This window comes from Microtus ochrogaster, linkage group LG4 (assembly GCF_000317375.1).
Source record: "Microtus ochrogaster isolate Prairie Vole_2 linkage group LG4, MicOch1.0, whole genome shotgun sequence".
NCBI lineage: Eukaryota > Metazoa > Chordata > Mammalia > Rodentia > Cricetidae > Microtus > Microtus ochrogaster.
Window position 1 is genome coordinate 63,786,457 of NC_022030.1, and position 24,409 is coordinate 63,810,865.

The 24,409-nt window shown below is 43.5% G+C and overlaps 5 pseudogenes; 1 reads left to right on the forward strand and 4 right to left on the reverse strand.

Annotated features, from left to right (window-relative positions):
- Positions 1 to 1,600: 1,600 nt before the first annotated feature.
- Positions 1,601 to 2,509, reverse strand: LOC101990553 (annotated as a pseudogene).
- A 3,747-nt stretch (positions 2,510 to 6,256) lies between these two features.
- On the forward strand, positions 6,257 to 6,694 carry LOC101998344 (annotated as a pseudogene).
- Positions 6,695 to 9,099: 2,405 nt separating this feature from the next.
- LOC113457673 lies at positions 9,100 to 10,016 on the reverse strand (annotated as a pseudogene).
- A 4,465-nt stretch (positions 10,017 to 14,481) lies between these two features.
- LOC113457674 lies at positions 14,482 to 17,449 on the reverse strand (annotated as a pseudogene).
- A 4,551-nt stretch (positions 17,450 to 22,000) lies between these two features.
- Positions 22,001 to 22,903, reverse strand: LOC113457648 (annotated as a pseudogene).
- Positions 22,904 to 24,409: the final 1,506 nt, after the last annotated feature.

A 24,409-nucleotide genomic window follows, 5' to 3' on the forward strand; every position in this document is an offset into this window, starting at 1 on the left:
ATAAAGAATCTTAATAAAATCGTCATAAAGAACATAAGAGGACAAAAGTATACTTCAGCTACCAATAATTATCTCAAAACCAAAATAAACTACCTGTATACCATAGCTTTAAAATAACAAAACTTAGAAATACATTTTAGTGATGTAGATAAGATTTGTCCATAATGTACAATTTTAACTGCAAAATTTTGTTAACGACATGAAATAAAATCCAAATCTGTAAAATAGGGTACATCTTCCTGACTAAGAAGACAATATTAGATCGCTGGTGCCAAAATGAAGTTCAAGCCCTTTGTGATATCTGACCATATCAAGAACAGCAAGCATCTTCAATGCACCTTCTTATGTTCTGAGGACGATCATGTTGTCCTTCCTTTCCAAACTGCTGACACAGAATTACAATGTTCCATCCATGCCCATTTGAAAGGATGCTGAAGATCATGTTGTCCAAGGACAGTACAAAGGCCAGTAATGTGTAATTTACCATATAGAAAACGCAAAAGGCAAACTGACGACCACAACAAATAGTGAACATTGAAACAGCTACACAGAATTTTTAGCCACCAAAATTACAAAAACTTTAACATTTGGACAATGTCCGGAGTAAATGAGAGCATGGAAAAATGAGGCTCTCACATACAGCTGATCAAATGCTGAAGTTTGCTCTGGGTTTTGAAAGCAATTATCTTAATGCACTAAAATGTAGCAAGTGCACAGCTAGACCCATCCACTCTGCTCCTGGGTCTCTGTGCTGCTGAGATAATAGCAGGGTTAGGAAATGCTCTGTGCTTAAGAACGGACTAAGGAACCAGGCCATGGTGGCACAAGCCTTTAGTCCCAGCACTCAGGAGACAGAGGCAGGCGGATTTCTGAGTACAAGGGCAGCCTGGCTTACAGAGTGAGTTCCGAGGCTACCCAGAGAAACCCTGTATCAATAAAAGAAAACAGAAAGATAAGAAGGCATAAGGATGATTGGCCCCCTCTAGAATTAAATATCCATCAGTATTTGTGTGTTAGAAGGACATTTAAAACAACACACTTGTCATCTGAGGGTAGGGAAGAAGGTGGAGAGGAAAGAGTGTGGGTGGATTTGGTCAAAACACATTTTACAATTGTCTGAGAGTCTCTAATAGAAACTGCAGAGAGAACTTCTGAGAGAATAGGATACATCTAGTGTTGTGATGCTAATTACTTGCCAGACTGTGAAAGGGGATAATGAAGAACCTGCCTCCAGGGTGGCGCTGGATCTTATTTTAAGAAAAAAGTTCTGAGTGTTCATAACTACACATGCTATTTATGCAGAACACCCGTGAAAGTGAAGACACAAATCTCCTGGCAGCATTTTCAAGAATGAGGTAGAGGACAAGAAAGAACAAAACAAAGTTTCATTTCTTATTGTGCTTCTCACTCTATTTCCAAAAACAATTAATAAAAACAGCCTGGTGATGCTGAGAATGTCTGTGGGCCACACTCCTAACCGCAAGCAAGGTTTACAAGCCACACTACTGCACAAATCGTGTGACCAGTCAAAGACTGTGCTGAACAAACTGAAAATGTCAGGTGTGAGTGACAGTCCACAGCTCAGTAAGGGATAACTTCATCATCCAAAGCCAGGTCTCTCTTCATGTGCTGAGGGAGAAGAGAGACAACATACCTTAGAGAGTGGCTTTCCCTGGTGGCAGTTGATCCCGCCAACGAAAACAATATTGGGCATCACAGGTCTGGGGAAATCCAACACAAAGTCAGTGCGTAACAGCCAAATGGACACTTGACTGAAGAGGTCTTCCATGGTAACTGGGGTCTGGAGAACTTCAGAGGCAATTTCTATGGCAGTTTTGAACAAAATGGGGCAAAAAGCATGCTCCCCCATGTAGGTGAGGCGGTTCTGGACTCTCTCCATGAAAGTCATGGTGTCTGTGAGTTTCAAGAGACCTCTGGGAACATAAGAAGGAGGGCTGGGACACTGGGCACCCTCTTCAAGATAGTGACAAATTATTCCCCTGCTGAAGACCACCGACGGGAGCGACAAGTACTTGGCAACAGTCAAACCGCACACATGGAAAGGATCCAGAAACACAGCATCGAAAGAACTCTGCTTCAAGTACTCCACTAACTTCTTGTCTTTAAACAAATCCCTACAGTGTGAAACACACATATCAAAGAAATATTGGCCTGGACTCGTCAGAAAAAATGCCATTCCCTCTGGCTGAGCTTCCCATTGAGCATCAAGAAAAACCTTGAACTCGCGGTTAAAATCCTCTATGGTGTGAGAAATTGAGTACGTCTTCACAGTAATATTCAGTGATTTTCCCAGTTGCCAACTCACCTCTGGCATGACTACCACCACCTCATGCCCGTTGTGGATGAGCTTCTCCACAACCGACCGCATGGTGAACCAGTGGCTCCCATCCATGGGCACCACCAGCAGCCTGCCTGCCTGGGCAAAGCCAGAGGCCAGCAGCAGACACACACAGAGAGGAAGGGAGGCTGGGAAACCTACAGGAGCCATGGGAGAAGCACAGCCTGAGGCAATCCAGCTACTGAGAATCTGAGCTCTTCTGACAAAAGAGGAAGTGTGACTGAGTTAAATCTGCTCCTTCAATTGGGCGTGTACTTGCACCATGAAGAAACAACAATCCCTGACAATCATTTACTTGGACAACAGTAATAAATGATAAAATATTACAAGGCACTCCCGCATGTGTACCAGATAAGATATTTTTCTTCAACAGAATTAGGCAATTTGAATTTAGAAATAGATACGAAGAAATATCCTGACCCAAAGAATCCAAATGTTTTCACCTAAGGAAGCAAGTTTCAAACAATCTTGTATTTCTAGAACAGGTCTCAAAGCAAAACCAAACTGTGTTTCCAAGGGATTTGCTGCCTGCCTAGGGGGAGGGTGCTTAGCCTGGCCCTGCTCACAGACAGTGGTTAGAAACAACTCTGCCACATGAGCAATGCTGCTGTCTTGACGCATGTGCCACTTCCCAACACTGTGTTCTCTGAATTGCTGACATAAGGGTGAAAGATCTCTGCTCAGACCACTGCAGGGACTAAAAGGAAGGGAAGGTAACCACCATTCCTGTTAAAAGGTCCTAATTTCATGCATCCTACCCTGCAGACAACCTACAATATTCAATGGAGAGGCTGGGAGCTAGGTCGTGTTTCTAGTCAGTTACCCAGAGACCTTCTCCACAGATCCTGAAAGACCCTCGGTTTCAAGGGTGTTTACTTATACCCCAGACTCAATAAACCAGGCCAGCGGATGCAATCAGCAAGATTTTTTTGTTTACAAGCGCTTGTGGGTGCCCAGCTCCCGCTGAGGCGCCCCAAACAAGCTCTCCATCCCGCATTTATAGGATTTTACAGGTTACATAGTAGGGGAGCATAGCAACAGTAATTTCATTGGTTCCTTAAAATGGCGGGCTTAGGTCATATTGGGGACTGCCCCGTTTGTCTGTTCCCAAGTTCCCCGCAAAGCTAGATAAAGCATACTTCATCAAGTTGACAGTTGCTATAAGGTGCCCTAGGGGGCTTGGTCCGGTCAGCTAGTATCTTGACCAGATGCAAACCATAATATATCCTGCTGTGGCGCCAGCTGAGCCTTGGGACTTTCCATCTGCAGCTCAGTTAAGTTTAGCCAATTCTAGCAGGGCACATGGGTATGGGGTGGGGGAGGGGGTGTCTTTCATTTACTTTACAGCCTCCATTATCAGAGCTCATCAATTAAACCATTGTCTTTGTCCACTGTCTCCTGGTACCTCCAGATGTAAATTGGAGTCTTATGCCTCTCTTCTGGTGGCGCCAGTAGTCCATAACGGAGACAGTGTCTAACCCAAAGGTCACATATCTCTGTCTCCTAAAGGTTAACTCAGTTCACATCTGTTGTTTATCAGGGATGGCCATGACACCATTCTCAATTTGTAGGGGGAAGCTCTGGTCTTGCAAATAAAACTGCCAGTTGTAAAATGACCTAAGCTTCCCAAGCATCTGAGAAAATAGCTCACTGTGAACGAATGATCCTTGATCTGCTGAGAAAGCAGCTGATAGTCTGTTCTCATTTTCCTACACTTATAGCTTTATATTTCTTTATTTCTACATTCTTATTTTTGGAAGCTATATTTTTATTTTCTTATTCTTGGACTCTTCAATCCATGCATTTGTCTATGGTGTCACTGCTGCCTCTGGAGGATTGTTTTCCCCTTGTGGTTACTGAGAATGCTGCTGTCACCCACACCTCATGCTGGTTTTTATCCTAGAAATTGGTTTCAAGTCCTTTCTGTATACATCCAGGATTAAGAGAGCTCAGGCATAAGGAAACTGTGGTGTTCACTGTGGAGAAGCATCAGGCAGCCCTACACGGGCTGTATCACTTTATCTTCTCACCAGGCCTCGGTTAGTCTCTGGTCTCCACATAGACTCTCAAGGTATTTTTCCTTCTTGCTGCTTCGGTTTGGGTTTTGTTTTGCTTTTTGTCTTCATGATGGCATGGGTAGCATCTTGTAGATCCTACTTGCCTTTCTGTAACCACACCCACATCCTGCCTGATCTTTCCAAGACAAGAAAGCAAGGCTTAATTTTGAAAAGCCTAACACGGGAGTCTCTAATCTTCAAAAAGAACTTCGTCTCTCTTTCTCATGAATGAACTGAAAATCTCTCATTCACCAAGCACACCCCAGTGTGTGATAAAAATGCCACCCACTACCACCTTTGCCTTTCAGCACAGAGTCGAACCAGAATAGCTGCTCTACCTAGAGAAACGTTTGTTGAGCTGAATAGACTTTGGGTCTGATTAATTTTGGTACAAGAGGTATTTTTTTTGCAAGTACATTTAAATAATAAAGTTCATTTATTTTGAAAAAAAATTTATTTAACAAAAAATATAACTTTTTTGTATTTACATATTTTTTATAAAATTATTATTTATGTGTATGTGTGTTTTGCCTCCATGTATGTATGTGGAACATGTGTGCAGTATCCATGAAGACCAGAACAGCTCCCTGGACACAGAGTTAACATGACAAGCTGTGATGTGGGTGCTGGGAATTAAGCCTGGGTCTCCTAAAAAGCTGCCTATATTCTAACTACTGAGTCATATCTCCACCACCACAATTACTTTAAGTAATCATAAGGTTGAGGAAAGTTTGTGGATACTTTGCTCATTTTAATATTTAGCATATTTTAAATTATGATAAGTTTTTAAAATTTTATTGTTTAATGCAGTGCATATTTTACTTGATAAAGTACTATATTCATTATATATACATAAATTCATATGTATATCTTGATATTTTATCCTTTTATTGTTTTAAAGGTAAGGAACATTTTTTGAAACTATGAATATGCCAGTTAAGAATTAAAACACACAGGTCTACACTGTAAAACACACACAGAGAAAGAAACAAAGTGTTTGACCATAATTCACTTGAATCCTATTTTAAACAGCTTCGAGCAGCAGCACTTTCCAGGCTTATCATATAGGCTGTCTTAGGATTTATGCCGGTGTGATAGAAGACCATGATCAAAGCATCCTGGAGAAGAAAGGGTTTATTTCAGCTTTTCATTCCCAGGCCACACTACCTCACTGAGGGAAGGCAGGGTAGGACTCCAGGCAGGAACCTAGGGACAGGAACTGAAGCAAAAGCCCTGTATGAATGCTGTTTACTGCCTTGATTCTCTTGACTTGCTCAGCCTACTTTCTGATGCAATTCAGAACTACCTGACTAGGGCTGGCACAGCCTCCATGGCCTGGGTCTTCCCACATCAATCACAAATTAAGAAAATGCACCACGGGTTTGTCAACAGCAAACTTAGGAAAGTAGCTATTCAATTGTGATTCCCTAATCCCAGATAACATGTGGTAGCAAGTAGACACAACTAAACAGCAGAAAGATCCATGCCAATAAAAGAAAATAAATGGTATAATAATGGTGGAATCTTTGCAAGTTTTCTGTGTACATGAGAAATCTTCTAAAATAATGAAGTATCTAAATAATATGGCCATATAAAACATAAAATGACAAAAGTAAACTCAACTATCAATAATTACCTCAAAACCAAAATAAACTACCTGTATACCATAGCTTTAAAATAACAAAACGTAGAAATACATTTTAGTGCTAGAGATAAAATTTGTCCATAATGTACAATTTTAAGTACAAAATTTTGTTAATGGAATAAAATGAAATCTAAATCTGTAAAATACAGTGCATCTACCTGACTAAGAAGACAATATTAGATCACTGATGTCAAAATGAAGTTCAATCCCTTTGTGACTGCTGACCATATCAAGAACCCCAAACATCTTCAATGTACCTTCTCACATTCAGAGGAAGATCATGTCGTCCCCCCTTTCCAAAGAGCTGAGACAGAAGTACAATGTTCCATCTATGCCCATTCGAAAGGATGATGAAGTTCACTTTGTCCTACAGCGCTACAAAGGCCAGCAGATTGGCAAAGTGGTCCAAGTGTCCAGGAAGAATTATGTCACCTACATTGAACGGGTGCAGCTAGGAAAGGCTAATGGCACAACTGTCCGTGTGGACATCCACCCCAGCAAGGTGTGTACCACCAGGCTAAAGCTCGACAAAGACCACAAAAAAAGATCATGAAAAGGGAAGTCAAGTCTCGACTAGTAGGAATGAAGACGGGCAAATACACGGAAGAAACGATTGAGAAGATGCAGGAGTAGGGGCGGCTCAGACAGTTTTCATTAAAGACTGCATAACAAAAAAAAGACAATATCAAAATATGCCAGTATTTCTCCACTTAATGAAAAGATTCAATGCAATATGCACACAGCCCAAATGTCTGTTTGATTTGTAGAGCTCAACAATAGCAGTTTTCAAGGGTTTATTTTAATTTGAGTACCATGTGACTGTATGGGTGTGTGCAGGTGTATGAAGGTGCCCAGAGGGCAACATCAGGAGTTGGGTTCCTGGAGCAAAAGCTCGAGGTGGTTGTGAGCAGCCTGGCATGGCTGCTGGGAACCAACCCTGGGTCCTCTGCCAAAGCAGCACCAGCTCCCACTGCTGAGCTGTCTCTCCAGCCTCAGCAACACAATTTTTAAGTTTTAAGGGAGAATATATTAAGGGAATCCCCAACACAATTTGGAAATTAGTTAGCGTGGGATCTATACTGAAACCTGCCCCAGACGCAATCAATGGAAACGCAGGGTTGTCTGTGAGTGTGGCAAACCTGAAAGGCTGGAAGCAGGCAGAAGCAATCATGGAAAAGTAAGACCTAACAGAGACGTGTTGAATGACCGTCAATGAAGTGTGAAGTCCTTCCTCAAATAGAGTTAGTAAATAGCAGTTGTCATTCAATAGCAACTAAATTTACACACCTATACCAAGTTGTCAGAAAAATATTGTCAGCCTTAGAGGAATTAAAAATGCCCATATATGAGGTCCAGTAACATTATGATATTTTAGTCTTCAAATCAGCCATACATGTTAAAATTTAGATAGTTTTTTTAAGAAAGAGTTACCATTTAAAGTGAAAGAAAAAGTTAACTGACACAAAATATAAACCATGTCAACAAAAGATGAATAACCATAGAGCCTGAGCGATGGCTCAGTGGTTAGGATAACTGGCTGCTTTTCCAGAGGATCCCAATGCAATTCACAGAACCCACAGGGCTGCTCAAAGCCATAAGTAACTCCAGTTTCAGGTATCCAGTGCCCTCTTCTGCTTCCTATGGGTACTGCATGAATGAGAAGCCCAAACATAAAGGCAAAACACTTTACACATAAAATTTAAAAAAACTTGAAATTAGACAGCTAAGTAAAAAAGTGCAGCACATATTTGAATGACAAAGTGTTAATATATCTGAACTCTAGAGGCTGGTAGCAATTAGAAAAAGGGTAAAAGGATAGCAATGTGTGATTTAACATAGAGAAAATGCAAATGGCCCAAGTGACTACCAGAACAGATAGTGAACATTGAAATACCTACACAGAACTGTTAATCACTATAATTAAGAAAACGTTATCAATTGGACAAGATCCGGAGAAGAAGAAAGCATGGAAAATTAAATCAAATGCAGTTGATCAAATGGTGAAGTTTGCTCTGGGTTTTGAAAGCAATTATCTAAATGCACTAAAATGTAGCGAGTGCACAGCTAGACCCAGCCACTCTGCTCATGGGTCTCTGTGCTGCTGAGATAATAGCAGGGTTAGGAAATGCTCTGTGCTTAAGAACGGACTAAGGAACCAGGCCATGGTGGCACAAGCCTTTAGTCCCAGCACTCAGGAGACAGAGGCAGGCGGATTTCTGAGTACAAGGGCAGCCTGGCTTACAGAGTGAGTTCCAGGGCTACCCAGAGAAACCCTGTATCAAAAAAAAAGAAAAAGAAAAAGAAGAAGAAAACAGAAAGAAAGGAAGCACTAACGATGATTGGCCCCATCTGGAATTAAATATCCATCAGTATTTGTGTGTTAGAAGGACATTTAAAACAACACACTTGTCATCTGAGGGTAGGGAAGAAGGTGGAGAGGAAAGAGTGTGGGTGGATTTGGTCAAAACACATTTTACAATTGTCTGAGAGTCTCTAATAGAAACTGCAGAGAGAACTTCTGAGAGAATAGGATACATCTAGTGTTGTGATGCTAATTACTAGCCGGAAGGTGAAAAGGGATAATGAAGAACCTGCATGCAGGATGGAGCTGGATCTTATTTTAAGAAAATCGTGATGAGTGTTCATATCTACACATGCTCTTTCTGCATTAACCCCGTGAAACCGAACACGAAGTACCCTCACAGCATTTTCAGGAATGAGGTAGAGGACGAGAATGAATAAGACGAAGCTTCATTTCTTACTACGCTTCTCACTCTATTTCCAAAAACAATTAATAAAGGCAGCCTGGAGACGCTGAGAATGTCTGTTGCCACACGCCTAACCGCAAGCAAGGTTTACAAGCCACACTACTGCACAAATCGTGTGACCAGTCAAAGACTGTGCTGAACAAACTGGGATGACAGGTGTAGAACTCTAGTGACAAGTGTAGAACTGAAAGAAAACTGAAAATGACCGGTGTGAGTGACAGCCCACCACTCAATAAGGGATAACTTTAGCGTCCAAAGCCAAGTCTCTCTTCAAATGCTGAAGGAAAGGAGAGACAACATACCTTAGAGAGTGTCTTTCCCTGGTGGCAGTTGATCCCACCAATGAAGAAAATGTTGGGCATCAGAGGTCTGGGGACCTCCAACATAAAGTCCGTGCGTAACAGCCAAATGGACACTTGACTGAAGAGGTCGGTCGCAGTCACTGGGGTCTGGAGAACTTCCGAAGCAATATCTGTAGCAGTTTTGAATAAACTGGGGCAAAATACACGCTCCCCCATGTAGGCTAGGTGGTTCCGGACTCTCTCCATGAAATTCATGTTGCCTGTGAGTTTCAAGAGACCTCTGGGAACATAAGAAGGAGGACTGGGGCACTGGGCACCCTCTTCAAGATAGTGACAAAATACTCCTCTGCCAAAAATGACGGATGGGAGCGACAAGTACTTGGCAATAGTCAAGCCGCACACATCGAAAGGATCCAGAAACACAGCATCGAAAGAACTCTGCTTCAAGTACTCCACTAACTTCTTGTCGTTAAACAAATCCCTACAGTGTGAAAACACTAAATCAAAGAAACCTTTGGATGGACCTGATAGCAGAAGAGTCATTCCCTCTGGCTGATCTTTCATTTGAGCATCAAGAAAAACCTTGAACTCCCGGTTTAAATCTTCCAGAGTGTGAGAAATTGAGTACGTCTTCACAGTAATATTCAGTGATTTTCCCAGTTGCCAACTCACCTCTGGCACGACTACCACCACCTCATGCCCTCTGTGGATGAGCTTCTCCACAACCGACTGCATGGTGAACCAGTGGCTCCCGTCCATGGGTACCACCAGCAGCCTGCCTGCCTGGGCAAAGCCAGAGGCCAGCAGCAAACACACACACAGAGGAAGGGAGGCTGGGAAACCTACAGGAGCCATGGGAGAAGCTCAGCCTAAGGCAATCCAGCTGCTGAGAATCTGAGCTCTTTGGAGAAAGGAGGAAGTGTGACTGAGTTAAATCTGCTCCCTCAGGAGGGCGTGTACTTGCACCATAAAGAAACAACAATCCCTGACAATGATTTGCTTGAACAGCAGTAATAAATGATAAAATATTACAAGGCACTCTCACTTGTGTTACAGATAAGATGTTTATCTTGGGCAGAGTCAGGTAATGTGAGTTTAGAAATATTTACGAAGAAATATACCTGACCCTAAGGAGTTCAAATGTTTTCACCAAAGGAAGCAAGTTTCAAAGAATCTTGTATTTCTAGAACAGGTCTCAAAGCAAAACCAAACTGTGTTTGTTTTCAAGGGATTTTCTGCCTGCCGCTGGTTCCTTAGCCTGGTCCCTCCTCACAGACAGTGGTTAGAAACAACTTTGCCAGAATAGCAATGCTGCTGTCTTGGCACATGTGCAGTAGAATTCTTGTTCAACTTCCCAACACTGTGTTCTCTAAATATGACATAAAGGTGACTAGCATCTGCACAGACCACTCCAGAGATTAAAGGAAGGTGAGCACCATTCCTGTTACAATGTTCCCCTTGATGCATCCGATGCTATAGACTGCCCATATTCTATGGAGAGGCTGAGAACTAAGGCAAGCCTCTAGTCAGTTACCCAGGGACCTTCTCCACAGATCCATGCATTTGTCTCTCATGTCACTGCTTCATCTGGGGGTTTGCTTCCCCCTTGTGGTTACAGAAATGCTGCTGTCACCCACACCTCATGTGGGTTTTCCTTGTAGGAATTGGTTTCAAGTTCTTTCCCTGTACATCTGGGATTGACACAGCTCGCTATAAGGAAATTGTGGTGTTCACTGTTGAGAAGCATCAGGCAGCTCTACATGGGGCTGTTGTTATGATCTGCTGACCTGGTCTGTCACCTGGATATCTTGTCCCTTTAAGAGACAAGCCCTGCCCACCTTCATCCTTCCCTCTGCTGAAACAAGTGTTTCTCCCACCTCTTCCAGACTGTGCTTCTCATTTTGTCTCTCTCCTGAAGAGGTAACTTCTGCTCTCTCTCTCTCTCTCTCTCTCTCTCTCTCTCTCTCTCTCTCTCTCTCCCTCTCTCTCTCTCCCCCCCGTCACTTCTATCTCTCTGCTTCTCCCTCTTTTCTTTCCTTCTCCCCCCCCCCTTTTCCCTCCATAACCCATCAAATAAACTCTATACCCAAACTCTCTCTGCATGATGTATCTGTCTGTTTCTCACCTATGGCAGTCTCTCACCTGCCAAGATGACACACCAAGGCCTCAGTTGACTCGCCCAGTTCAGGTGACCCATTGCTGCCCCTCACGGGACCAAGCTACCTCTCGTGGGACCGGCCTTCTCCCCATCCTTATATCTTTAAAAAAGAATAAGATTGGTGTCTTGACTTAGCCAGGCTTTCTCCACGTTCCCTCCCGCCCACGGTCAGGCTGGCTGAGGACATGTGGGGACCCTGGACTCTGACCACTTTCCAGTGCTGCAAATGGGAAGGTTCCCATTAGCTTCTTTCCAGTTGCTACCAGCAAACCCGACTGCCGGTGTCCTGCCTCCAGCACATCCTTTCCCTGGGCAGCCCCTCCTCCACACACCTGGAAACGCTTTTTCTCTTGCTCCTATTCCTTGTATTCTTTCTCTGCCACTGCTGCCGTTGGTCCCTCAAACTGGCAGTTTTAGTCGGATCCATAAGGCAGGTTTTTCCAGTTCTAGCCCTTGTTCCCTACCAAGGCTGGTGGCGCTGCTGCTCAGCATTGCTGCTTAAGGTGCTGAGCGATTTTCCTCTCTACTTCATGTATGAAAGAATATGTGAATGGTGTGGCCACATGGATATAATTCAAATGTATGTTCTACATGGTCTCTATGTCTCTCTTTTTTATTATATTTAAAACTCCTGTGGCTCTAAAAACATGGTTTTTCCATACAACATGGGACTGCCGCCATTTTGACTAAGGTCAGGTGACCTCATCACCATTGTCACTAAAGGTCAGGTGATCTCACTGTCATATTAAATAAGGGCAGGTCAATTGACCAAGTCCCACCATCTTTACTGAGGTATTCCTTGCCTAGTCTTGAGGTTTACTTATGTTTTTGTCTCTGAATTCCTCTTACTCTTCTCCCTCCTCTCTGTCTCTCTGCCCTTCTCCTGAAGAGGCAACTTCTGCCTCTCTGCCTTCTCCCCCTTTACTCCCCCCCCCCCCCCCCTTTCCCCCCCCCCCCCCCACTTTATCGCTGTCATTTCCTGCTCTGTCTTGTAAGCTGGACTTCAGTTCCCTGCTTGGCAGCCTAAAGGGCATTCCGCTCGCCGGAGCTCCCCTCTCCCACTCCCTGTGCTGCCTCCCACTGCAGCAGCAGAATCTCTCTCTTCCATTCACGGAGCCCTCTTTCTACCAATGCTGCGCTGTGGGCAAAAATCCTAAATCTGGGCCTTCTAGCAGCCTACTTCCCGACTTTCCATCAGTCCGCTGGGACAAGGGGGAAACTGTTCCATTTTTGGCCTGGTGCCTCTCATACAACCACGCTTTCTTGTGTTCTCCCCAGCATTGCACTCACTGAGTGCTACATTCGCTTATGGGGTCTGGGGTCCCTCAGATACTGCTCCCTTTTTGAGCCAGTGCCTCTCACATGACTGTCCTTTCTCAAGTGCTCCCTTAGCACTGCACTCACTGAGCCATGCATTCATTTTTGGGGCCTGGGCCCCTCGACTATTTTTTCTGCCTCATTGCTTCCCATAGCAAATGATGCTTTTGGTCATGGTCTTTCATCACAGTAGCATAAACCCTAAAACAGCCTATAACACAAGCCTTGAATGTGCTGCTGCTATAAGCTGTTTAAAATAGGATTCAAGGGCTGAAGAGAGATGGCTCAGGGGTTAAGAGCACTACCTGCTTTTCTAGAGGACCCGGTTCAATTCCCAGCACCCACATGGTAGCTCACAACTGTCTGTAACTCCAATTCCAGGACAGCCAACACCCATGGCAAAACATCAATGCAGATTAAATAAAATTTTTAAAAATAAAATAAAATAGAACTCAAATGAATTATGGTCAAGTGCTCTGTTTCTTTTTCTGTGTGTGTTTTATAATATAGTCCTGTGTGTTTTATTTCCTAATTGTCTTATTCAGAGTTTCAAAAGATGTTGCTTATTCTTAAAACAATATTTTAAAAATAAATGAACCTTATTATTTAAATGTACTTGCAAATAAATAAAAAGTTCTTATACTCCAGGCAGGAACCCAGGGGCAGGAACTGAACCAGAAGCCCTGTATGAATGCTGTTTACTGCCTTGTTCCTCATGACTTGCTCAGTCTACTAGAACAGCTACACAGAATTTTTCATCACCAAAATTAAGAAGACTTTAACATTTGGACAATGTCCGAGTAGAAGAGGGCATGGAAAAATGAGAACTCTCACAAACATCTGACCAAATCCTGAAGTTTGCTCTGAGTTTTGAAAGCCATTATCTAAATGCACTAAAATGTAGCGAGTGCACAGCTAGACCCAGCCACTCTGCTCCTGGGTCTCTGTGCTGCTGAGATAATAGCAGGGTTAGGAAATGCTCTGTGCTTAAGAACAGACTAAGGAACCAGGCCATGCTGGCACAAGCCTTTAGTCCCAGCATTCGGAAGGCAGAGGCAGGCAAGGGCAGCTTGGCTTACAGAGTGAGTTTCAGGGCTACACAGAGAAACCCTGTATCAAAAAAAAAAAAAAAAAGAAAAAGAAGAAGAAAACAGAAAGAAAGGAAGCACTAAGGATGATTGGCCCCATCTGGAATTAAATATCCATCAGTATTTGTGTGTTAGAAAGACATTTAAAACAACACACTTGTCATCCGAGGGTAGGGAAGAAGGTGGAGAGGAAAGAGTGTGGGTGGATTTGGTCAAAACACATTTTACACATGTCTGAGAGTCTCAAATAGAAACTGCAGAGAGAACTTCTGAGAGAATAGGATACATCTAGTGTTGTGATGCTAACTACTGGCCGGAAGGTGAAAAGGGACAGTGAACCCATGCGTGTTGGCTGGCACTGGGTCTTATTTTTTTTTTTTAAAAAAAATAGTTCTTAGTGTTTATGCTATTTATGTAGTAACCCTGAAAAACTGAGGACACGAATTTCCTGGCAGCATTTTCAAGAAAATGGTAGAGGATGAGAATGAATGAAAGGAAGCTTCATTTCTTACTGTGCTTCTCCCTCTATTGCCAAAAACAATAGTAAACGCAGCCTGGTGATGCTGAGAATGTCCGTGGGCCACACACCTATCAGCAAGCAAGGTTTACAAGCCGCACTACTGCACAACTCGTGTGACTCGTCAAAGACTGAGTTGAACAAACCAAAATGACAAGGTAAGAACTGAGATGAAAATGTAGAACTAAAAGAAAACCAGAAACGACAGGTGTGAGTGACAGCCTACAGCTCAGTAAGGGATAACTTTATCATCCAAAGCCAGGTCTCTCTTCATGTGCTGAAGGAGAGACAACATGCCTTAGAGAGTGCCTTTCCCTGGTGGCAGCTGATCCCACCAACCAAGACCATGTTGGGCATAATAGGTCTCGGGAAATCCAACACAAAATCTCTGTGGAACAACCAAATGGACACTGGGTTGAAAAGGGCATTCATGGTCACTGGGGTCTGGAGAACTTCAGAGGCAATTTCCGTAGCAGTTTTGAAAAAAATAGGGACAAAATGCATGTCCCCCCATGTAGTAGAGTTGGTCCTGCACTCACTACATAAAATTCATGTTGCCTGTGAGTTTCAAGAGACCTCTGGGAACATAAGAAGGAGAGCTGGGGCACTGAGCACCATCGTCAAGATAATAACAAAATATTCCCCTGCCAAAGACCACAGGCGGGAGCGACAAGTACTTGGCAATAGTCAAGCCGCACACATCAAAAGCATCCAGAAACACAGCATCGAAAGAACTCTGCATCAAGTACACCACTAACTTCTTGTCGTTAAACAAATCCCTACAGTGTGAAAACAGTAATTCAAAGAAATATGTGCCTGGATTCTTTAGCAGAGAAAACATTCCTACTTCTTGAGTTTTCCATTGATTGTGAGCAAAAAACTTGAAGTAGTGGCTCAGTTCTTGGTGACTGGGGAACACTCAGGTGAACATCTTTGAAGATTAAAAATAGCTAGGGTGCCACACCTTTATTTACAGTCATTGTACTGGGGAGGGCCAGAGCCAGGAGGATCTCTGTGATTTCAAGTCTAGCACGGTGAACATAGTAAGTCCCAGGACAGCTGAAGCTACATAATAGACCCTATATCAAAACAAAGCGAAATGGCTAGGGTGATATCTGTATGATTATTGCTATAGGAAGACTTGGGCCCTGCCCCCCCATTTAGAAAAATCGACCTTAACAATTGAAGACAAGCCCAAGAAGCATGAGTGGTTCACAGAACTTAATGAAATTTGCCATGCCATGGCAACTGTAGTTCTGAGAGAGGGACGTCGGTATTAACACACAGCACAACTTCAGGTTCTGCAGAGAAGCCTTTATTTCACTTTCTCACAGGGTATATATAGCCCTCAGCAGGGGAGGCCAAGTCAGCAAAAACAAGAAGCTCATCACTGTAGGGGTAAACATCTCTAGAAACATTACTGAAAACAACAGATTGTTTTGTTCTTGTTTTTACTCTTGTTTTCAGAACAACCAACCACAAGAGTGCAAAACAGATCAAGTGGGGGTGCGAAGACCTGTCCTCTAGGGACCCAACAAAATTCAAACAAAAAAGAAAAGGACAATTGTCTTACTCAGGTCCGGTCACTCAATCCCTTCTCCCAAATCAGGACAATGCTGATAAAGAGATCATTTACCCTGAGCAAGGACTTGCTGGCAGAGAAGTGAGCTGGCACTCGTAATACAAAGTCTTTAGAGTTCCCAGAGTTCCTAGGAGGATTGCCTCAGTGACATCACTGGGGACAGGGGGGTCACTAGGAGAAAGGACATGGTCATGCCACATGGAGTGAAATCAAATGAAAGAAAGGAAGTCAAAGTCTTAGTGACCTGTACACAGGTCATCACGGCACTATTGAACTTGTCCAGAGATAACAGCTAAATCCTAGCCCATCTACAAAACCAGCCTAGTCACCCTCCTAGGCATAGGAAGACATTCGAGTCAGCGTCACTTATTATACTTCTGTGTTTCTACCCCTTCTCAGAGTGTAGTCTAACTTCCCTACATAGACAAGGGGATGGCTCAAGATCTAGTTTAGAAGAGTGTGGGGGATGGCTGTGATCATTCTTCCTGGCTGTCAACTTGGTCAGATCTCAAACCATCCAAGAACAAAGCTGCAGGCAACACTAGTAAGAGTTTCTCTTCAAAGGGGTATTTGGAATGAGAAGATGCAGCTTAAAGGTTGTGGCACCTTCTAGTGGAAGTCAATCAGGAGCTCTCTTCGGTCAAAACGACCTACCAGTTGGCCCTGCACAGGCAGAGAGACTCACACCTCTGCATACTTCACGGGAGCATAGTAGATAGACCTCAGGAACTCAAAGGCACTCAGCTCAGGCAAAAGTCTATGCCACATCTCCCACTTGGCATAGACAATGTTCCCCCATTATATATTTATAAGAAGGTAGCCTCTGACCCCACATTATTGAGTAGCAACTCTGCTGAACTCTTGAACTGAGCCTTCAGCCCTGCCCAAGATCTTAAAGAATGGACTCAACTGGCCAGGGAGTAGATCTTCAGAACAGATTAAACAGAGCTGTCACAATGCCCAGGCAGCAGTTCCGCACGGTAGCACCCCCTCCCAACCAGCATCTCATCCAGCTGCAAAGCCTGCCAACCGCCCCACCCAACATCAGCATGGAGGCAGCATGCATCTTAGTCAACTAGAAAGCTCATAAAAGTCCTTCTTGCTCAGGGAATACACTGGTCCTTCCAGAGTTACGGGCTAGAATGTATAGCAAAGACCTGTTGCTACCAAAGGACATGTGTCAAGACAAGTTCACATCAGAAGGTTTTTTTTTTTTTCAGGACAAGGATATTAACATTATAAAGAACCAAGGACCTGTGACATGTTGAGAGAAACTCAGAAAACTGCAATGGGGCACCAGAGAACTAGAGATCCATAAAATGACTGATAAAGAATTTAGAATAAAAGTCATAAAAATGTTCAATAAACTATCAGAATATAAGAAACAAAATTTAATGACAGTAGGCAAGAACCAGAAGGTGACAGACAGACAATAGGAAGTATAGACGGAGGCCTACACTTTCCTAGCTACCCAGACCCAAAATAATCCCACAGAAACTGTTTTAATTGCAATACTGTTTGGTCAATAGCTTAAGCATACTTCTAGCTAGTTCTTACATCTTAAAATAATCCATTTCTATTAATTTGTATTTTACCTTGAGGATCATGGTTTACTGGTACAGGTGCATGAGCGTCTTTCTCCTCAGGCGGCAACATGCTGTCTCCTTGACTCACCTACTCTCTCCTCCTCTATCTGCTTGGAATTTCCACCTTGCCATATTCTGCACTGCAATAGGCCCAAAGTGGCTTTTTCAAATTAACCAATGGTATTCACAGCATCCAGAGGAAAACCCCACATCACCTCCACTTCTCTGTCTAAATAAAAAAGATTTTAATTTTTACATAATAAAATTACATATAATAAAACAGGTATCAAGAAAGAATTATAGTTACAATACTTATATACATTTATCTTTTATTATAACTAAGGAAAACTGTATCTATTCTTTAATTCCATCAAAGACTCCAGAAGGATATAATATTACCTAAGTAAACAGGAAGTGTATTGTAGGCAACTTTTAAAACTCTAGAATTGGCAGAGACATCTCGCTGCCTGGAAAGTCACCCAAAGTCTTGAAGAGCTCTAAAATGGTAACCAAATTGGTTGCAGTGGCTCTGGATGCTGGTTCCACCTCTCCCCACTTTTAAAATGGTGGAAGCACCACCAGTGCCAACTCTGGGGCCACCAGGTAGGAACCTCGCTCAGCACTCCAACCCCGAGAATAAGTGTGCAGCACATAAACACTTTTTATCTGAGTAACAGCCAAATCGGCTTTGGGCGCCAATCTGTAGGAGGAGGGCCCACTTTCACAGTTTGTATTTGTACTGAAAATCAAGATCAAGCGAGCTTTTGCCCTTCTGCTCCACGGGAGGTTTCTGTCCTCCCTGAGCTCGCCTTAGGACACCTGCATTACCATTTGACAGGTGTACCGCCCCAGTCAAACTCCCTACCTGGCACTGTCCCCAGAACAGGTCATGCCTGCCTACACAAGGACAGGTGCTTGGCACCAGAAGTAAGAGCCCCTCGGGGCTCACCTCTCCACCTCACTGGGTCAATGAAAAAATGATTAGATCGTAGTTTCTGGAAAGGGTATCTTTGTAGCTTTGGAGCCTGTCCTGGAACTAGCTCTCATAGACCAGGCTGGCCTTGAACTCACAGAGAACCACCTGCCTCTGCTTCCTAAGTGCTGGGATTAAAGAAATGTACCACCACTGCCTGGATAGCTCAGTTGGTAGAGCATGAGACTCTTAATCTCAGGGTTGTGGGTTCAAGCCCCACATTGGACACCAATCTGTAGCAGCAGGCTGCTTGTTTGTCCTGGCCACCCAACTAGATTAGCCACACAGAAATTGTATTTATTAAGACACTGCTTGGCCCATTAGCTCTACCTTCTTATTGGCTAACTCATATTAATTTAACCCATTTTTATTAATCTGTGTATCACCACATGGTTGTGGCTTACCGGGTAAAAATCCCAATATCTGTCTCATGGACCTCCATGGCTTCTTCCTAACTCAGCCTCCTTTCTCCCAGCATGCCATTTAGTTTTCCCCGCCTACCTAAGTTCTTCCCTATCAACAGGCCAAGGCAGTTTCTTTATTCATTAACCAATAAAAGCAACACATGGACAGAAGGACCCCCCACACCATTTGGGCACCCATCTTCAGCCTACAGGCCTATACTATCTGACAGACTTTTATATGTAGCAGGAAATTTCAAAGACAGTTCCACCTATATTGACAGTTTATCAGTCACTTTCTTCAGTGTTTTACAGAATGTTTGGCAGACTTTTTCATGACGCAGGAACTTTGAAGGACTATCTCACCAGTGGCTCCCATCCATGGGCACCACCTGCAGACTGCCTGCCTGGGCAAAGCGAGAGGCAAGCAGCAGACACACACACACACACACACACACACACACACACACACACACACACACAGAGGGAGGGAGGCTGGGAAACCTGCAGGAGCCATGGGAAAAGCTAAGCCTGAGGCAATCCAGCTGCTGACACTCTCTGCTCTTCTATTTTTTTTAATTTATTTTTTTTAATTTTCGAGACAGGGTTTCTCCGTAGCTTTTGGTGCCTGTCCTGGAACTAGCTCTCCTAGACCAAGCTGGCCTTGAACTCACAGAGATCCCCCTGCCTCTGCCTCCCCAGTGCTGGGATTAAAGGCGTGTGCCACCACCATCCGGCTCTCTTCTCTTCTAATAGAGATGGTTGAATGGAGGCAGAAGATCTCCTTCACTGGTATAATTTCTTGTCTTCCCCTGGGTAAACACAGGCCTGACATTTCTGCATGGTTTCTACATCTGAACATAGTTCAGATTACAAGCATAAGATCATTTACTGCAAATGTGCCTCTCCCTCGCTGCATCCACCATTCATACAGCACAGCACAGCACAACACATAGGAGTGACTGTCCCAGGCCTATGATGTCAATAAGAAAATAAGAAACCAGAGAAACTCATGAAGGTTCCCTAATCTTCCAAGACCCTTTCCAGAAAGCTGACTTTAGGAAGCAAAGTGGGAATTGCTTGTCTTTTCCACCTGGAATAGGACAGAAACAAAGAGGCAGAGACCATAGAGAACAGCCTATATGTCTCAGTGGTACCTCACTATGCCTGCCACATATGCCAACTCCATAGGTTATCCCTAATGTTGATTCACTTGGTTTCTCTATCAGGAGAGGAGGTTCAAAGCTACCTTGAGTCCTTAGACTGTTGTTTGCAGTCCTATTTCTGAGAGCACCCCACTAAGCTCTCCCAAAGACGAAAAATGCCACCTCAGCCAATTCTAGAAAAATGTTGGGGTGAGTAATGCATGGCTTGAGAAGTCTAAACATCTTCATTACTCCATGCAAGGTGACCCAGCAACCTGGTCTGGGCAGATATGTGTGGACATCAGATAAGCAAAGTTTTGCCCTTTAATAAGGAAAATAGAAGTTGAACTCTGGAAAAATATTAAAACAGTAGGCTGTGGGCTAGAATGATGACTCGTAGTTGGAAGCACTGGCTGCTCTTTCAGAGGTGCAGGGTTCAGTTCTCAGCATCCATGTGGTAGCGCACACCTGTCTGTAACTCCCATTCCAGGGCTTCTCACACCCTCATATAGATATACATGCAGGCAAAGCACCAATGAGGATAAAATAAAAATAAATAACTAAAAATATACCACACCCTGGCTGTCATACTAAGAGACTACCACCTCTATTGCACCTGTCAGAAACCAAGCAACAGCTATGATAACCTAGAAAAGAGATGGCCAGTAACTCAATCTAGGTATAAGGCCTCCCTCCTTCTCAGGTTCCAGAACTGGGGAAGTGAGAACTACTTGTCCGGGGAAGTAAAAAAGAAAAAAAAAATTCCTCTTAACTTGAAAAGTTATACAACAGCTCTACCCTGACAGTTAAATTTCCAACTCTGCATACTTTAAAGAAGAAGCCAATCTTGATATATTTGGAGGGGGGGTCAGATAAATACTCAGTTTAGGCAGAATTACACCTATAATCTGTCTTGCCTACAAAATACAGTAGAAAAAGGAGACACAAACCTTGTGGGAGTAACCAACCGATGTCTGATTTGAATTAAGGCCCACTCCATGAGATGGATACTGCCTGGTCAGTCTTCCTCATTAACGTACGTAGATCATGAACACAGACAAGTTCACCAGAACCTCCATACGTGGGCTGCCCATGCAAGCTTAAGCATTACCAGAGCATAAAATTCATTTTTCATTCATTTCCATGAGATGGAATCCATTCTTCATACTGCTTAGGTGTCCAGAAGTTCAGACAGTTAGGGTAAAACCAAGTATTCCTGTTCTTAGTTGGGAGGAAGTAACAATGAAATGACTCATAATGACATTCTGCTGTACACGTGGATCAGTAGCTTAGTCACCATCAGAGAAGATTCCTCGTGTAACAGATGAGCGAAAACAGAGCCCCACAGCACGACACTACACAGAGAGACCTTGGAACACACAGCTCTCAGTGAGATGTCTCCATCCAGTCCCTCCAGTCAGAGCTCAGGGAACCTCATGGAAGAGAGGCAGAAGGAGTTGGGGAGAAAGAAGGATGGAGGACCCCCAGAGAACACGGCCTGCTAAATCACTCAGCAAAGCTCTATGAACTGACGAGGCTGAAGCAGTCTGCACAGGGCCTGCATGGATCTGCCACAGATCCTCTGAACAGACACCATAGCTTCCTCTCTAATCATTTGTATATTTATTTATTTATTTATTTATTTATTTATTTATTTATTCATTCATTCATTTAGGTTTTTCAAGTAGAGTTTCTCTGTGTAACAATACTAGATGTCCTAGAACTAGTTCTGGAAGGCCTGACTGGCCTCGAACCCACATGTGTCTTCATTACTTACTGGTTTTGTTTATCCTAAGGAAAATTTTCTTTGTTCATATCCTTTCTAATTTCATGACCTTGCTATGCACACAGAGAACACCATACATACAGAGTTAAAATTAGTTTGTAACTATGAATGTATATGCTATATCCTCATATACATAGTCATATCAATAGGGCACCAATATAGATTTGTTGCCGAATTAGTGAGTTAGAACAAAATAATTCTCTAACCCAGGAAGAGTATATAATGCAGTGAGGTAAATGATAAATCACAGCTCAGTAAAGAATTTTTCTTTTCTTGGCCAAACCAAAGGCTCTCTTCATGTGCTAAAGGAGAGATATCATACCTTGGAAAGTGACTTTCCTTGGTGGCAGTTGATCCCACCAATGTAGACCATGTTGGGCATCACAGGTGCAGGGAACTCAAACACAAAGTCAGTGCGTAACAGCCAAATGGACACTTGGCTGAAGAGGTCTTCCATAGTCACTGGGGTCTGGAGAACTTCAGAGGCAATATCTGTAGCAGTTTTGAAAAAGTGGGGGCAAAATGCACGCCCCTCCATATAGGTGATGTGGTTCCACACTCTCTCCATAAAAGTCATGGTGTCTGTAAATTTCGAGAGAAGTCTGGGAACATAAGAGAGGGGTCTGGGGCACTGAGTGCCCTCTTCAAGATAGTGGCAAAATATACTTCTTGCAAAGACCACGGACGGGACTGACAAGTACTTGGCAACAGTCAAGCCGCACACATCGAAAGGATCCAGAAACACAGCATCGAAAGAACTCTGCTTCAAGTACTCCACTAACTTCTTGTCGTTAAACAAACTCCTACAGTTTGAAAATAGTAATTCAAAAAAACCTTTGGCTGAGCCGAACATTGCAGAAAGCATACTTTGTTCTGGAGCTTTCCATTGAGTATCAGAAAAATACTTGAATACTCGGTCTAGATCTTCCAGAGTATGAGAAATTGTGTACGTCTTCACTGTAATATTTAGGGATTTTCCCAGTTGCCAACTCACCTCTGGCATGACTACCACCACCTCATGTCCATTGTGGATGAGCTTCACCACAACCGACTGCATGGTGAACCAGTGGCTCCCGTCCATGGGCACCACCAGCAGCCTGCCTGCCTGGACAAAGCCAGAGGCCAGCAGCAGACACACACACAGAGGAAGGGAGGCTGGGAAACCTGAAGGAGCCATTGAGAAGGTCAGCCCAAAGCAATCCAACTGCTGAGAATCTGAGCTCTTTTGACAAAGGAGGAAGTGTGACTGAGTTAAATCTGCTCCCTCAGGAGGGCATGTACTTGCATCATTAAGAAACAACAATCCCTGACAATGATTTACTTGGACAACACTATCCAGTGATGAAATATTATGAGGCACACTTGCTTGTATTCCAGATAAGATTTTTCTTGGGCAGAATAAGGCAATTTGAGTTTAGAAATAGTTACAAAGAAATATGCTGATCCTAAGGAATACAAAAGTTTTCACCTAAAGAAACAACTTTCAAACAATCTTGCATTTCTAGAGTAGTTTTCAAAGCAAAAGCAGACTGTGTTCCCAAGGGATTTGCTGCCTGCCACTAGGTCAAAGTCTAGGGGGAGGGTTCTTAGCCTGGCCTTGCTCACAGGCAGTGGTTTGAAACAACTCTGCCAATTGAGCAATGCTGCTGTCTTGGCACATGTGCAGTAGAATTCTTGTTCCACTTCCCAAGACTGTGTTCTCTGAACTGCTGACATAAGGGTGACCAGCATCTGCACAGATCACTCCAGGGACTAAAAGGAAGGTGACCACCACTCCTGTTACACTGTCCCCCTGTATGCATCCAATGCTGTGGACAGCTTATATTCTATAGAGAGGCTGGGAGTCTCCTAGTCAGTTACCCAGGGACTTTCTCTACAGATACATGCATTTGTCTCTCATGTCACTGCTGCATCTGGGGGTTTGCTTCCCCCTTGTGTTTACAGACAATGCTGCTCCCACCCAAATCTCATGTGGGTTTTTCTCATTGGAATTGGCTTCAAGTCCTTTCCCTGTACATCTGGGATTAAAACATTTTGCCCTGAAGGATATTGTGGTGTTCACAATTGACGTGCATAAGGCAGCTCTACATGGCGCTGTTGTTATAATCTGCTGGCCTGGTCTGTCACCTGAGTACCCTGTTCCTTTAAGGGACAAGCCTTCCTACCTACAAAATCCCTGTCTCGAACGAGGAGGGATTGCTTTTGGGCTTGGTCCTGGGGCTGAAAAATGAGTCAGGATATAATGACAGCATATCCAATGGTTTTTTTTTTAAAAAAAACTTTTTAAAATTGATTTTATTGAGCTATGCATTTTTCTGTGTTCCCCTCACCTCCTCTCTCCTTTCCTTCAACCCTCTCCCATGGTCCCCATGCTCCTAATTTACTCAGGAGATCTTGTCTTTTTCTTCCCATGTGATGTAGGAGGGTCGTCTGTCTATGTGTTACTTTCATTGGTTAATAAAGAAACTGCCTTGGCCTTTGATAGGCCAGCCCTTAGGTGGGTGGAGTAGACTGAACAGAATTCTGGGAGGAAGAAAGCAGAGTCAGGCAGATGCCATGATTCTCCTACCCGAGACAGACGTAGGTTAGGATCTTTCTCGGCAAGCCACAATCTCATGGTGCTACACACCTTACTAGAAATGGGTTAATCAAGATGTGAGAGTTAGCCAGTTAGAGGCTAGAACTACGGGTCAGGAAGAGTTTAAATGAATACAATTTGTGTGTT